Genomic DNA, 13,498 nt, shown 5'->3' on the forward strand with positions numbered 1-13,498 from the left:
GCTCTTCATATTTTTAACACCTTTTCAGGCTCTTCATGTTTTTCAACACCGCTTCATGCTCCTCCTATTTTTCAGACCGTTTCATGCTCCTCATATTTTTGACACCTTTAGAAGCTCTTCATATTTTTCACACATTTTGAGGCTCTTCATGTTTCTCAACACCGCTTCCTGCTCCTCCTCTTTTTCAGACCCTTTCATGCTCCTCATATTTTTGACACATTTTGAAGCTCTTCATATTTCTCACAGCTTTTCAGGCTCTTCATGTTGTTCAACACCCTTTCTTGCTCCTCCTATTTTTCCGACCGTTTCATGCTCCTCATATTTTTGACACCTTTTGAAGCTCTTGATATTTTTCACTACTTTTCAGGGTCTTCCTGTTTTTGAACACCGCTTCATGCTCCTCCTATTTTTCAGAACTTTTCATGCTCCTCATATTTTTGACACCTTTTGAAGCTCTTCATATTTTTCACACCTCTTCAGGCTCTTCATGTTTTTGAACACCATTTCATGCTCCTCCTATTTTACAGACCATTTCATTCTCCTCATATATTTGACACCTTTTGAAGCTGTTCATATATTTCACACCTTTTCAGGCTTTTCATTATTTTCAACACCACATCATGCTCCTCTTATTTTTCAGACCGTTTCATGCTCATCTCATTTTGACACCTTTTGAAGCTCTTCATGTTTTTCACATCTTCTGAAGCTCTTAATATTTTTCACAAATTTTCAGGCTCTTTATGATTTTCAACACCGTTTCATGCTCCTCCTATTTTTCAGATCATTTCATGTTCATCTCATTTTGACACCTTTTGAAGCTCTTCATAGTTTTCACACCTTTTGAAGCTCTTCATATTTTTCATATTTTTGAAGTTCTTCATAATTTCACACGTTTTCAGACTCTTCATGTTTTTCAACACCGCTTCATGCTCCTCCTATTTTTCAAACCGTATCATGCTCCTCATATTTTTCACACGTTTTGAAGCTCTTCGTATTTTTCACACGTTTTCAGGCTCTTCATGTTTTTGAACACCACATTATGCTCCTTCTATTTTTCAGAGAGTTTCATGCTCCTCATGTATTTCACACCTTTTGAAGCTCTTCATATTTTTCACACCTTTTCAGACTCTTCATGTTTTTGAACACTTCTTCATGCTCCTCCTATTTTTCAGACCGTTTCATGATCTTCATATTTTTGACAACTTTTGAAGCTCTTCATATTTTTCACAACTTTTCAGGCTCTTCCTGTTTTTGAACCCCTCTTCATGCTTCTCCTATTTTTCAGACCGTTTAATGCTCCTCATGTATTTCACACCTTTTGAAGCTCTTCATATTTTTCACACGTTTTCAGGCTCTTCATGTTTTTGAACACCGCTTCATGCTTCTCCTATTTTTCAGACCGTTTAATGCTCCTCATGTATTTCACACTTTTTGAAGCTCTTCATATATTTCACACCTTTTCAGTCTCTTCATGTTTTTGAACACCGCTTCATGCTCCTCCTATTTTTCAGACCTTTTCATGCTCCTCATATTTTTGACAACATTTGAAGCTTTTCATATTTTTCACACCTTGTCAGGATCTTCAAGTTTTTCAACACCACTTCATGCTCCTCCTTTTTTGCAGACCGTTTCATGCTCCTTATATTTTTGACACATTTTGAAGCTCTTCATATTTTTCACACCTTTTCAGGCTCTTCATGTTTTTGAACACCGCTTCATGATCCTCCTATTTTTCAGACCTTTTGATGATCCTCGTATTTTTGACACCTTTTGAAGTTCTTCATATTTTGAACACATTTTCAGGCTCTTCATGTTTTTGAACACCGCTTCATGATCCTCCTATTTTTCTGACCTTTTCATGCTCCTCATATTTTTGACAACTTTTGAAGCTCTTCATAATTTTCACAACTTTTCAGTCTTTTCCTGTTTTATAACACCGCTTCATGCTCCTCCTATTTTTCAAACCGTTTAATGCACCTCATGTATTTCACACCTTTTCAAGCTCCTCAAATTTTTCACACGTTTTCAGGCTCTTCATGTTTTTGAACACCGCTTCATGCTCCTCCTATTTTTCAGACCGTTTCATGCTCCTCATATTTTGACACCTTTTGAAGCTCTTCATATTTTTCATACCTTTTCAGGCTCTTCATGTTTTTGAACACCGCTTCATGCTCCTCCTATTTTTCAGACCGCATCATTCTCCTCATATTTTTGACACCTTTTGAAGCCCTTCATATATTTCACACCTTTTCCGTCTCTTCTTTTCTTTCAACACCACTTCATGCTCCTCCTATTTTTCAGACGGTTTCGTGCTCATCTCATTTTTGACACCTTTTGAAGCTCTTCATATTTTTCACACCTTTTCAGGCTCTTCATGTTTTTGAACCCCGCTTCATGCTCCTCCTATTTTTCAGACCGCTTCATACTCCTCTCATTTTTGACACCTTTTGAAGCTCTTCATATTTTTGACACCTTTTGAAGCTCTTCATATTTCTCACACGTTTTCAGGCTCTTCATGATTTTCAACACAGATTCATGCTCCCCCTTTTTTCAGACCGTTTCATGCTCCTCATATTTTTGACACCTTTTGAATCTCCTCATATTTTTTACACCTTTTGAAGCTCTTCATGTATTTCACAATTTTTCAGGCTCTTCATGTTTTTCAACACGGCTTCATGCTCCTCCTATTTTTCAGACCGTTTCATGCTCCTCATATTTTTCACACCTTTTGAAGCTCTTCATATTTTTCACACCTTTTAAGCCTCTTCATGTTTTTTAACACCGCTTCATGCTCCTCCTATTTTCAAGACAGTTTCATACTCCTCATGTATTTCAAAGCTTTTGAAGCTCTTAATATTTTTCACACCTTTTCAGGCTCTTCATATTTTTGAACACCGCTACATGCTCCTCCTATTTTTAAGACCGTTTCATGCTCCTCATATATTTCACACCTTTTGAAGTTCTTCATATTTTTCACACCTTTTCAGGCTCTGCATGTTTTTCAACACCGTTTCATGCTCCTCCTATTTTTCAGACTGTTTCATGCTCCTCATATTTTTGACACCTTTTGAAGCTCTTCATATATTTGACACCATTTGAAGCTCTTCATATTTTTCACAACTTTTTAGGCTCCGCATATTTTTGAACACCGTTTCATGCTACTCCTATATTTCAGACCGATACTTGCTGCTCATATATTTGACACCTTTTGAAACTCTTCATATTTTTAACACCTTTTCAGGATCTTCATGTTTTTCAACACCGCTTCATGCTTCTCCTATTTTTCAGACCGTTTCATGCTCCTCATATTTTTGACACCTTTTGATGCTCTTCATATTTTTCACACCTTTTCAGGCTTTTCATGTTTTTGAACACCGCTTCATGCTCCTCCTATTTTTCACACCTTTTAAAGCTCCTCATATTTTTCAAACCTTTTCAGGCTCTTTATGTTTTTGAACACTGCTTCATGCTCCTCGTATTTTTCAGACGGTTTCATGCTCCTAATGATTTTGACACCTTTTGAAACTCTTCATATTTTTCAAACCTTTTCAGGCTCTTCATGTTTTTGAACACCGCTTCATGCTCCTCCTATTTTTCAAACCATTTCATGATCCTCATGTATTTCACACCTTTGAACCTCTTCATATTTTTCACACCTTTTCAGGCTATTAATGTGTTTCAACACCACTTCATGCTTCTCATCTTTTTCAGACCGTTTCATGCTCATCTCATTTTTGAAACATTTTGAAGCTCTTCAAATTTTTCACACCTTTTGAATCTCTTCATATTTTTGACACCTTTTCAGGCTCTTCATGTTTTTGTACACCGCTGCATGCTCCTCCTATTTTTCAGACCGTTTAATGCTCCTCATGTATTTCACACCTTTTGAAGCTCTTCATATTTTTCTCACCTTTTCAGGCTCTTCATGTTTTTGAACACCGCTTCATGCTCCTCATATTTTTCAGACCGTTTCATGCTCCTCATATATTTCAAACCTTTTGCACCTCTTCATATTTTTCACACCTTTTCAATGTCTTCATGTTTTTGAACACCGTTTCATGCTGCTCCTATTTTTCACAACGTTTCATGCTCCTCATATTTTTGACACCTTTTGAAGCTCTTCATATTTTTCACGCCTTTTCAAGCTCTTCATGATTTTCAACACCGCTTCATGCTCCTTGTATTTTTCAGACCCTTTCATGCTCATCTCATTTTTGACACCTTTTGAAGCTCTTCATATTTTTCACACCTTTTGAAGCTCTTCATATTTTTCATATTTTTGAAGCTCTTCATATTTTCACACGTTTTCATACTCTTCATGTTTTTCAACACCGATTCATGATCCTGCTATTTTTCAGACCGTTTCATGCTCCTCACATTTTTGACAGGTTTTGAGGCTTTTCATATTTTTCACACCTTTTCAGGCTCTTCATGTTTTTGAACACCGCTTCATGCTCCTCCTATTTTTCAGACCGTTTCATGCTCCTCATATTTTTGACACGTTTTGAAGCTCTTCATATTTTTCAAACCTTTTCAGGCTCTTCATGTTTTTGAACACCGCTTCATGCTCTTCCTATTTTTCAGACCGTTTCATGCTCCCCATATTTTTGACACCTTTTGAAGCTCTTCATATTTTTTACACCTTTTCAGGCTCTTCATGTTTTTCAACACCACTTCATGCTCCTCCTATTTTTCAGACCGTTTCATGCTCCTCATATTTTTGACACCTTTTGAAACTTTTCATATTTTTCACACATTTTCAGGCTCTTCATGTTTTTCAACACCACTTCATGCTCCTTTTTTGCAGACCTTTTCATGCTATTCATATTTTTGACACCTTTTGAAACTCTTCTTATTTTTCACACCTTTTCAGGCTCTTCATGTTTTTCAACACCGCTTCATGCTCCTCCGATTTTTCAGTCCGTTTCATGCTCCTCATATTTTTGACACCTTTGGAGCTCTTCATATTTTTCACACCTTTTCGGGCTCTTCATGTTTTGAACACCGCTTCATACTCCTCCTATTTTTCAGACAGTTTCATGCTCCTCATATTTTTGACACCTTTTGAAGCTTTTCATATTTTTCACAACTTTTCAGGCTCTTCATGTTTTTGAACACCTCTTCATGCTAATCCTATTTTTCAAACCATAACATGCTCCTCATATTTTTCACACCTTTTGAAGCTCTTCATATTTTTTACACCTTTTCAGGCTCTTCATATTTTTCAACACCATTTCATGCTGCTTCTATTTTTCAGACGGTTTCATGCTCCTCATATTTTTCACAACTTTTGAAGCTCTTCATATTTTTCACACCTTTTCAGGCTCTTCATGTTTTTCCACACCACTTAATGCTTCTCCTAAATTTCAGACCGTTTCATGTTCCTCATGTATTTCACACCTTTTGAAGCTCTTCATATTTTTCACAGCTTTTCATGCTCTTCATGTTTTTGATCACCGTTTCATGCTCCTCCTTTTTTTTCAGACCGTTTCATGCTCCTCATATTTTTCACACCTTTTTAAGCTCTTCATATTTTCCACACCTTTTCAGGTTCTTCATGTTTTTGAACACAGCTTCATGCTCCTCCTATTTTCCAGACCGTTTCATGCTCCTCATATTTTTGACATCTTTTGAAGCTCTTCATATTTTTCACACCTTTTCAGGCTCTTCATGTTTTTCAAAACCGTTTCATGATCCTCTTATTTTTCAGACCGTTTCATGCTCATCTCATTTTTTACACCTTTTGAAGCTTTTCATATATTTCAAAACTTTTAGGCTCTTCATGTTTTTGAACACCGCTTCATGCTCCTCCTATTTTTCAGAGAGTTTCATGCTCCTCATGTATTTCACACCTTTTGAAGTTGTTCAAATATTTCACACCTTTTCAGGATCTTCTTTTTTTTGAACACCGCTTCATGATTCTCCTATTTTTCAGACCGTTTCATTCTCTTCATATTTTTGATACCTTTTGAAGTTCTTTATATTTTTCACACCTTTTCAGACCCTTCATGTTTTTGAAGACCGCTTCACGCTCCTGTTTATCAGACCTTTTCATGCTCCTCATATTTTAAACACATTTTGAAGCTCTTCATTTTTTTCACACCATTTCATGCTCTTCATGTTTTTCAACACTGTTTCATGCTCCTCCTATTTTTCAGACTGTTTCATGCTCCTCATATTTTTGTCACTTTTTGAAGCTCTTCTATTTTTCAAACCTTTAGAGGCTCTTCATATATTTCAACACCGCTTCATGCTCTCCAATTTTTCAGACCATTTCATGCTCGTCATATTTTTCAAACCTTTTAAAGCTCTTCATAATTTTCACACCTATTCATGCTCTTCATTTTTTCCACACTGTTTCATGCTCCTCCTATTTTTCAGACCGTTTCATGCTCCTCATATTTTTCACACCTTTTGAAGCTCTTCATATTTTTCACACCTTTTAAGGCTCTTCATGTTTTTCAACACCGCTTCAGGCTCCTCCTATTTTTCACACCGTTTCATTCTCTTCATATTTTTGACACCTTTTGAAGCTCTTCATATATTTCACACCTTTTCAGGCTCTTCTTTTTTTTCAACACCACTTCATGCTCGTCCTATTTGTCAGACCGTTTCATGCTCATCTCATTTTTGACCCCTTTTGAAGCTCTTCATATTTTCCACACGTTTTCAGGCTCTTCATGTTTTTGAACACCGCTTCATGCTCCTCATATTTTTCAGACCGTTTCGTGCTCCTCATATTCTTGACACCTTATGAAGCTCTTCATATTTTTCACACCATTTCAGGCTCTTCATTTTTGAACACCGCTTCATGCTCCTCCTATATTTCAGACAGTTTCATTCTCCACATAGTTTTCACACCTTTTGAAGCTCTTCATATTTTTCACACCTTTTCAGGCTCTTCATGTTTTTCAACACCGCTTCATGCTTCTCCTATTTTTCAGATCGTTTCATGCTCATCTCATTTTTGACACCTATTGAAGCTTTTCATATTTTTGACAACTTTTCAGGCTCTTCATGATTTTGAACACCGATTCATGCTCCTCCTATTTTTCAGACCGTTTCAAGCTCCTCATATATTTCACATCTTTTGAAGCTCTTCATATTTTTCACACCTTTTGAAGCTCTTCATATTTTTCACACCTTTTGAAGCTCTTCATATTTTTCACACCTTTTCAGGCTCTTCATGTTTTTGAACACCGTTTCATGCTCCTCCTGTTTTTCAAAACGTTTCATGCTCTTCATATTTTTGACACTTTTTGAAGCTCTTCATATTTTTCACTCCTTTTCAGGCTCTTCATGTTTGCAACACCGCTTCATGCTCCTCCTATTTTTCAAAACGTTTCATGCTCCTCATATTTTTGACACATTTTCAAGCTCTTCATATTTTTCACACCTTTTCAGGCTCTTCATTTTTTTCAACACTACTTGTTGCTCCTCCAATTTTTTAAAACGTTTCATGCTCATCTAATTTCTGACACCTTTTGAAGCTCTTCATATTTTTTACACCTTTTGAAGCTCTTCATATTTTTAACATTTTTGAAGCTCTTCATAATTTTCAAACGATTTCAGACTCTTCATGTTTTTCAACACCGCTTCATGCTCCTGCTATTTATCATACCGTTTCATACTCCTCATATTTTTGACACATTTTAAGGCTCTTCATATTTTTCACACCTTTTCAGGCTCTTCATATTTTTGAACTCCGATTCATGCTCCTCCTATTTTTTCGACCGTATCATGCTCCTCATATTTTTCACACCTTTTGAATCTCTTTTTATTTTTCTCACCTTTTCAGGCTGTCATGTTTTAGAACAGCGCTTCATGCTCTTCCTATTTTTTAGAAAGTTTCATGCTCCTCATGTATTTCACACCTTTTGAAACTCTTCATATTTTTCTCACCTTTTCAGGCTCTTCATGTTTTTGAACACCGCTTCATGTTCCTCCTATTTTTCAGACCGTTTCATGCTCCTCATCTTTTTGACACCTTTTGAAGCTCTTCATATATTTCACATCTTTTGAAGTCGTTCATATTTTTCACGCCTTTTCAGGCTCTTCATGATTTTCAACACCGCTTCATGCTCCTCGTATTTTTCAGACCGTTTCATGCTCATCTCACTTTTTACACCTTTTGAAGCTCTTCATATTTGTCACACATTTTGAAGCTCTTCATATTTTTCATATGTTTGAAGCTCTTCATTTTTTAACACGTTTTCAGACTCTTCATGTTTTTCAACACCGCTTCATGCTCCTGCTATTTTTCAGACGGTTTCATGCTCCTCATATTTTTGACAGGTTTTGAGGCTTTCATATTTTTCACACCCTTTCAGGCTCTTCATGTTTTTGAACACCATTTCATAATCCTCCTATTTTTCAGACCGTTTCATGCTCCTCATATTTTTGACACCTTTTTAAGCTCTTAATATTTTTCACACCTTTTCAGGCTCTTCATGTTTTTGAACACCGCTTCATGCTTCTTATATTTTTTCAGACCATTTCATGCTCCTCATATTTTTGACACCTTTTGAAGCTCTTCATATTTTTCACACCTTTTGAAGCTCTTCATATTTTCACACGTTTTCAGGCTCTTCATGTTTTTCAACACCGCTTAATGCTCCTCCTATTTTTCAGAACGTTTCATGCTCCTCATATTTTTGACACCTTTTGAAGCTCTTCATATTTTTCACACCTTTTCTGGCTATTCATGTTTTTCAACAACGCTTAATGCTCCTCCTATTTTTCAGACCGTTTCTTGCACCTCATATATTTCACACCTTTTGAAGCTCTTCATATTTTTCACACATTTTCAGGCTTTTCATGTTTTTCAACACCACTTCATGCTCCTCCTCTTTTTCAGACGTTTCATGCTCATCTCATTTTGATACCTTTTGAAGCTCTTCATATTTTTCACACCTTTTCTTTATCTTCATGATTTTCAACACCGCTTCATGCTCCTCCTATTTTTCGGACCGTTTCATGCTCATCTCATTTTTGACACCTTTTGAAGCTCTTCATATTTTTCACACCTTTTGAAGCTCTTCATATTTGTCACATTTTTGAAGCTCTTCATATTTTTCACACGATTTCGACTTTTCATGTTTTTCAACACCGCTTCATGCTCCTGCTATTTATCATATCTTTTCATACTCCTCATATTTTTGACTCGTTTTGAGGCTCTTCATATTATTCACACCTTTTCAGGCTCTTCATTTTTTTCAACACCACTTCATGCTCCTCCTATTTTTCAGACCGTTTCATGCTCATCTAATTTTTGACACCTTTTGAAGCTCTTCATATTTTTCACACCTTTTGAAGCTCTTCATATTTTTCACACCTTTTCAGGCTCTTCATGTTTTTCAACACCGCTTCATGTTCCTCCTATTTTTCATACCGTTTCATGCTCCTTATATTTTTGACACCTTTTGAAGCTCTTCATATTTTTCACAACTTTTCAGCCTCTTCATGTTTTTAAACACCGCTTCATGCTCCTCCTAATTTTCAGAGAGTTTCATGTGCCTCATCTATTTCACACCTTTTGAAGTTCTTCATATTTTTCACATTTCAGAAGCTCTTCATATTTTTCACACCTTTTCTTTATCTTCATGATTTCCAACACCGCTTCATGCTCCTCCTATTTTTCGGACCGTTTCATGCTCATCTCATTTTTGACACCTTTTGAAGCTCTTCATATTTTTCACACCTTTTGAAGCTCTTCATATTTGTCACATTTTTGAAGCTCTTCATATTTTTCACACGATTTCGACTTTTCATGTTTTTCAACACCGCTTCATGCTCCTGCTATTTATCATATCTTTTCATACTCCTCATATTTTTGACACGTTTTGAGGCTCTTCATATTATTCACACCTTTTCAGGCTCTTCATTTTTTTCAACACCACTTCATGCTCCTCCTATTTTTCAGACCGTTTCATGCTCATCTAATTTTTGACACCTTTTGAAGCTCTTCATATTTTTCACACCTTTTGAAGCTCTTCATATTTTTCACACCTTTTCAGGCTCTTCATGTTTTTCAACACCGCTTCATGTTCCTCCTATTTTTCATACCGTTTCATGCTCCTTATATTTTTGACACCTTTTGAAGCTCTTCATATTTTTCACAACTTTTCAGCCTCTTCATGTTTTTCAACACCGCTTCATGCTCCTCCTATTTTTCAGACCGTTTCATGCTCCTCATATTTTTGACACATTTTGAAGCTCTTCATATATTTCACACCTTTTGAAGCTCTTCATATTTTTCACACCTTTTAAAGCTCTTCATATTTTTCACACCTTTTCAGGCTCTTCATGTTTTTCAACACCACCTCATGCTCCTCCTATTTTTCAGACGGTTTCATGTTCTTCATATTTTTTACCCCTTTTGAAGCTCTTCATATTTTTCACAAGTTTTCAGGCTCTTCATGTTGTTGAACACTGCTTCTTGCTCCTCCTAATTTTCGGAGAGTTTCATGCGCCTCATGTATTTTACACCTTTTGAAGGTCTTCATATTTTTCACACGTTTTCAGGCTCTTCATGTTTTTCAACACTGCTTCCTGCTCCTCCTAATTTTCAGAGAGTTTCATGTGCCTCATCTATTTCACACCTTTTGAAGCTCTTCATATTTTTCACAGGTTTTCAGGCTCGTCATGTTTTTGAACACCGCTTCATGCACCTCCATTTTTCAGACTGTTTCATGTTCCTCATATTTTTGACAGATTTTGAAGCTTTTCATATTTTTCACACCTTTTCAGGCTCTTCAAGTTTTTCAACACTAATTCATGCTCCTCCTTTTTGCAGACCTTTTCATGCTCCTCATATTTTTGACACCTTTTGAAGCTCTTCATATTTTTCACACCTTTTCAGGCTCTTCAGGTTTTTGAACACCGCTTCATGCTCCTTCCTATTTTTCAGACCGTTTCATGCTCCTCATAGTTTTGACACCTTTAGAAGCTCTTCATATTTTTCACACCTTTTCACGCTCTTCATGTTTTTCAACACCGCTTCATGCTCCTCCTATATATCAGACCGTTTCATGCTCCTCATATTTTTGACACCTTTTGAAACTCTTCATATTTTTCACATCTTTTGAAGCTCTTCATATTTTTCACACCTTTTCACGCTCTTCATGTTTTTCAACACCCCTTCATGCTCGTCCTATTTTTCAGACCTTTTCATGCTCCTCATATTATTGACACCTTTTGAAGCTCTTCATATTTTTCACAGCATTTCAGGCTCTTCATGTATTTGAACTCTGCTTCAGGCTCCTCCTATTTTTTCAGACAGTTTTATGCTCTTCATATTTTTGACACCTTTTGAAGCTCTTCATATTTTTCACAACTTTTCAGGCTCTTCATGTTTTTGAGCACCGCTTCATGCTCCTCCTATTTTTCAGAGAGTTTTATGCTCCTCATGTATTTCACACCTTTTGAAGCGCTTCATATTTTTCACACCTTTTCAGGCTCTTCAAGTTTTTACACACCACTTCATGCTTCTCCTATTTTTCAACCCGTTTCATGCTCAACATGTATTTCACACCTTTTGAAGCTCTTCATATTTTTCACACCTTTTCAGGCTCTTCATGTTTTTGATCAATGTTTCATGCACCTCCTATTTTTCAGATCGTTTCATGCTCCTCATAATTTTCACATCTTTTGAAGCTCTTCATAATTTTCACACCTTTCAGGCTCTTCAGGTTTTTGAACACCGCTTCATGCTCCTCCTATTTTTCAGATCGTTTCAAGCTCCTCATATTTTTGACACCTTTAGAAGCTCTTCATATGTTTCACACCTTTTCACGCTCTTCATGTTTTTCAACACCCCTTCATGCTCGTCCTATTTTTCAGACCTTTTCATGCTCCTCATATTATTGACACCTTTTGAAGCTCTTCATATTTTTCACAGCATTTCAGGCTCTTCATGTATTTGAACTCTGCTTCAGGCTCCTCCTATTTTTTCAGACAGTTTTATGCTCTTCATATTTTTGACACCTTTTGAAGCTCTTCATATTTTTCACAACTTTTCAGGCTCTTCATGTTTTTGAGCACCGCTTCATGCTCCTCCTATTTTTCAGAGAGTTTTATGCTCCTCATGTATTTCACACCTTTTGAAGCGCTTCATATTTTTCACACCTTTTCAGGCTCTTCAAGTTTTTACACACCACTTCATGCTTCTCCTATTTTTCAACCCGTTTCATGCTCAACATGTATTTCACACCTTTTGAAGCTCTTCATATTTTTCACACCTTTTCAGGCTCTTCATGTTTTTGATCAATGTTTCATGCACCTCCTATTTTTCAGATCGTTTCATGCTCCTCATAATTTTCACATCTTTTGAAGCTCTTCATAATTTTCACACCTTTTCAGGCTCTTCAGGTTTTTGAACACCGCTTCATGCTCCTCCTATTTTTCAGATCGTTTCAAGCTCCTCATATTTTTGACACCTTTAGAAGCTCTTCATATGTTTCACACCTTTTCAGGCTCTTCATGTTTTTCAACAGCGCTTCATGCTCCTCCTATTATTCAGACCGTTTCATGCTCCTCATATTTTTGACACCTTTTGAAGCTCTTCATAGTTTTTACACCTTTTCACGCTCTTCATGTTTTTCAACACCGCTTCATGCTCCTCCTATATTTCAGACCGTTTCATGCTCCTCATATTTTTGACACCTTTTGAAGCTCTTCATATATTTCACACATTTTCAGGCTCTTCTTTTTTTTTCAACACCACTTCATGCTCCTCCTTTTTTTCAGACCGTTTCATGCTCATCTCATATTTGACACCTTTTGAAGCTCTTCATATTCTTCACACCTTTTGAAGCTCTTCATATTTTTTCACACGTTTTCAGGCTCTTCATATTTTTCAACACCGCTTCATGCTCCTCCTATTATTCAGACCGTTTCATGCTCTTCATATTTTTGACACCTTTTGAAGCTCTTCATATTTTTCACAACTTTTCAGGCTCTTCATGTTTTTGAGCACCGCTTCATGCTCCTCCTATTTTTCAGAGAGTTTCATGCTCCTCATGTATTTCACACCTTTTGAAACTCTTCATATTTTTCACACCTTTTCAGGCTCTTCATGTTTTTCCACACCACTTCATGCTTCTCCTATTTTTCAACCCGTTTCATGCTCATCATGTATTTCACACCTTTTGTTGATGTTCATATTTTTCACACCTTTTCAGGCTCTTCATGTTTTTGATCAATGTTTCATGCTCCTCCTATTTTTCAGACCGTTTCGTGCTCCTCATATATTTGACACATTTTGAAGCTCTGAATATTTTTCACACCTTTCCAGGCTTTTCAATTTTTTTCAACACCACATCATGCTCCTCCTATTTTTCACACCGTTTCATGCTCATCTCATTTTTACACCTTTTGAAGCTCTTCAAATTTTTCACATCTTTTGAAGCTCTTCATATTTTTCACAACTTTTCAGGCTCTTTATGATTTTCAACACCGCTTCATGCTCCTCCTATTTTTCAGACCGTTTCATGCTCAT

This window comes from Dama dama, unplaced genomic scaffold (genome assembly GCF_033118175.1).
Source record: "Dama dama isolate Ldn47 unplaced genomic scaffold, ASM3311817v1 ptg000085l, whole genome shotgun sequence".
Lineage (NCBI taxonomy): Eukaryota > Metazoa > Chordata > Mammalia > Artiodactyla > Cervidae > Dama > Dama dama.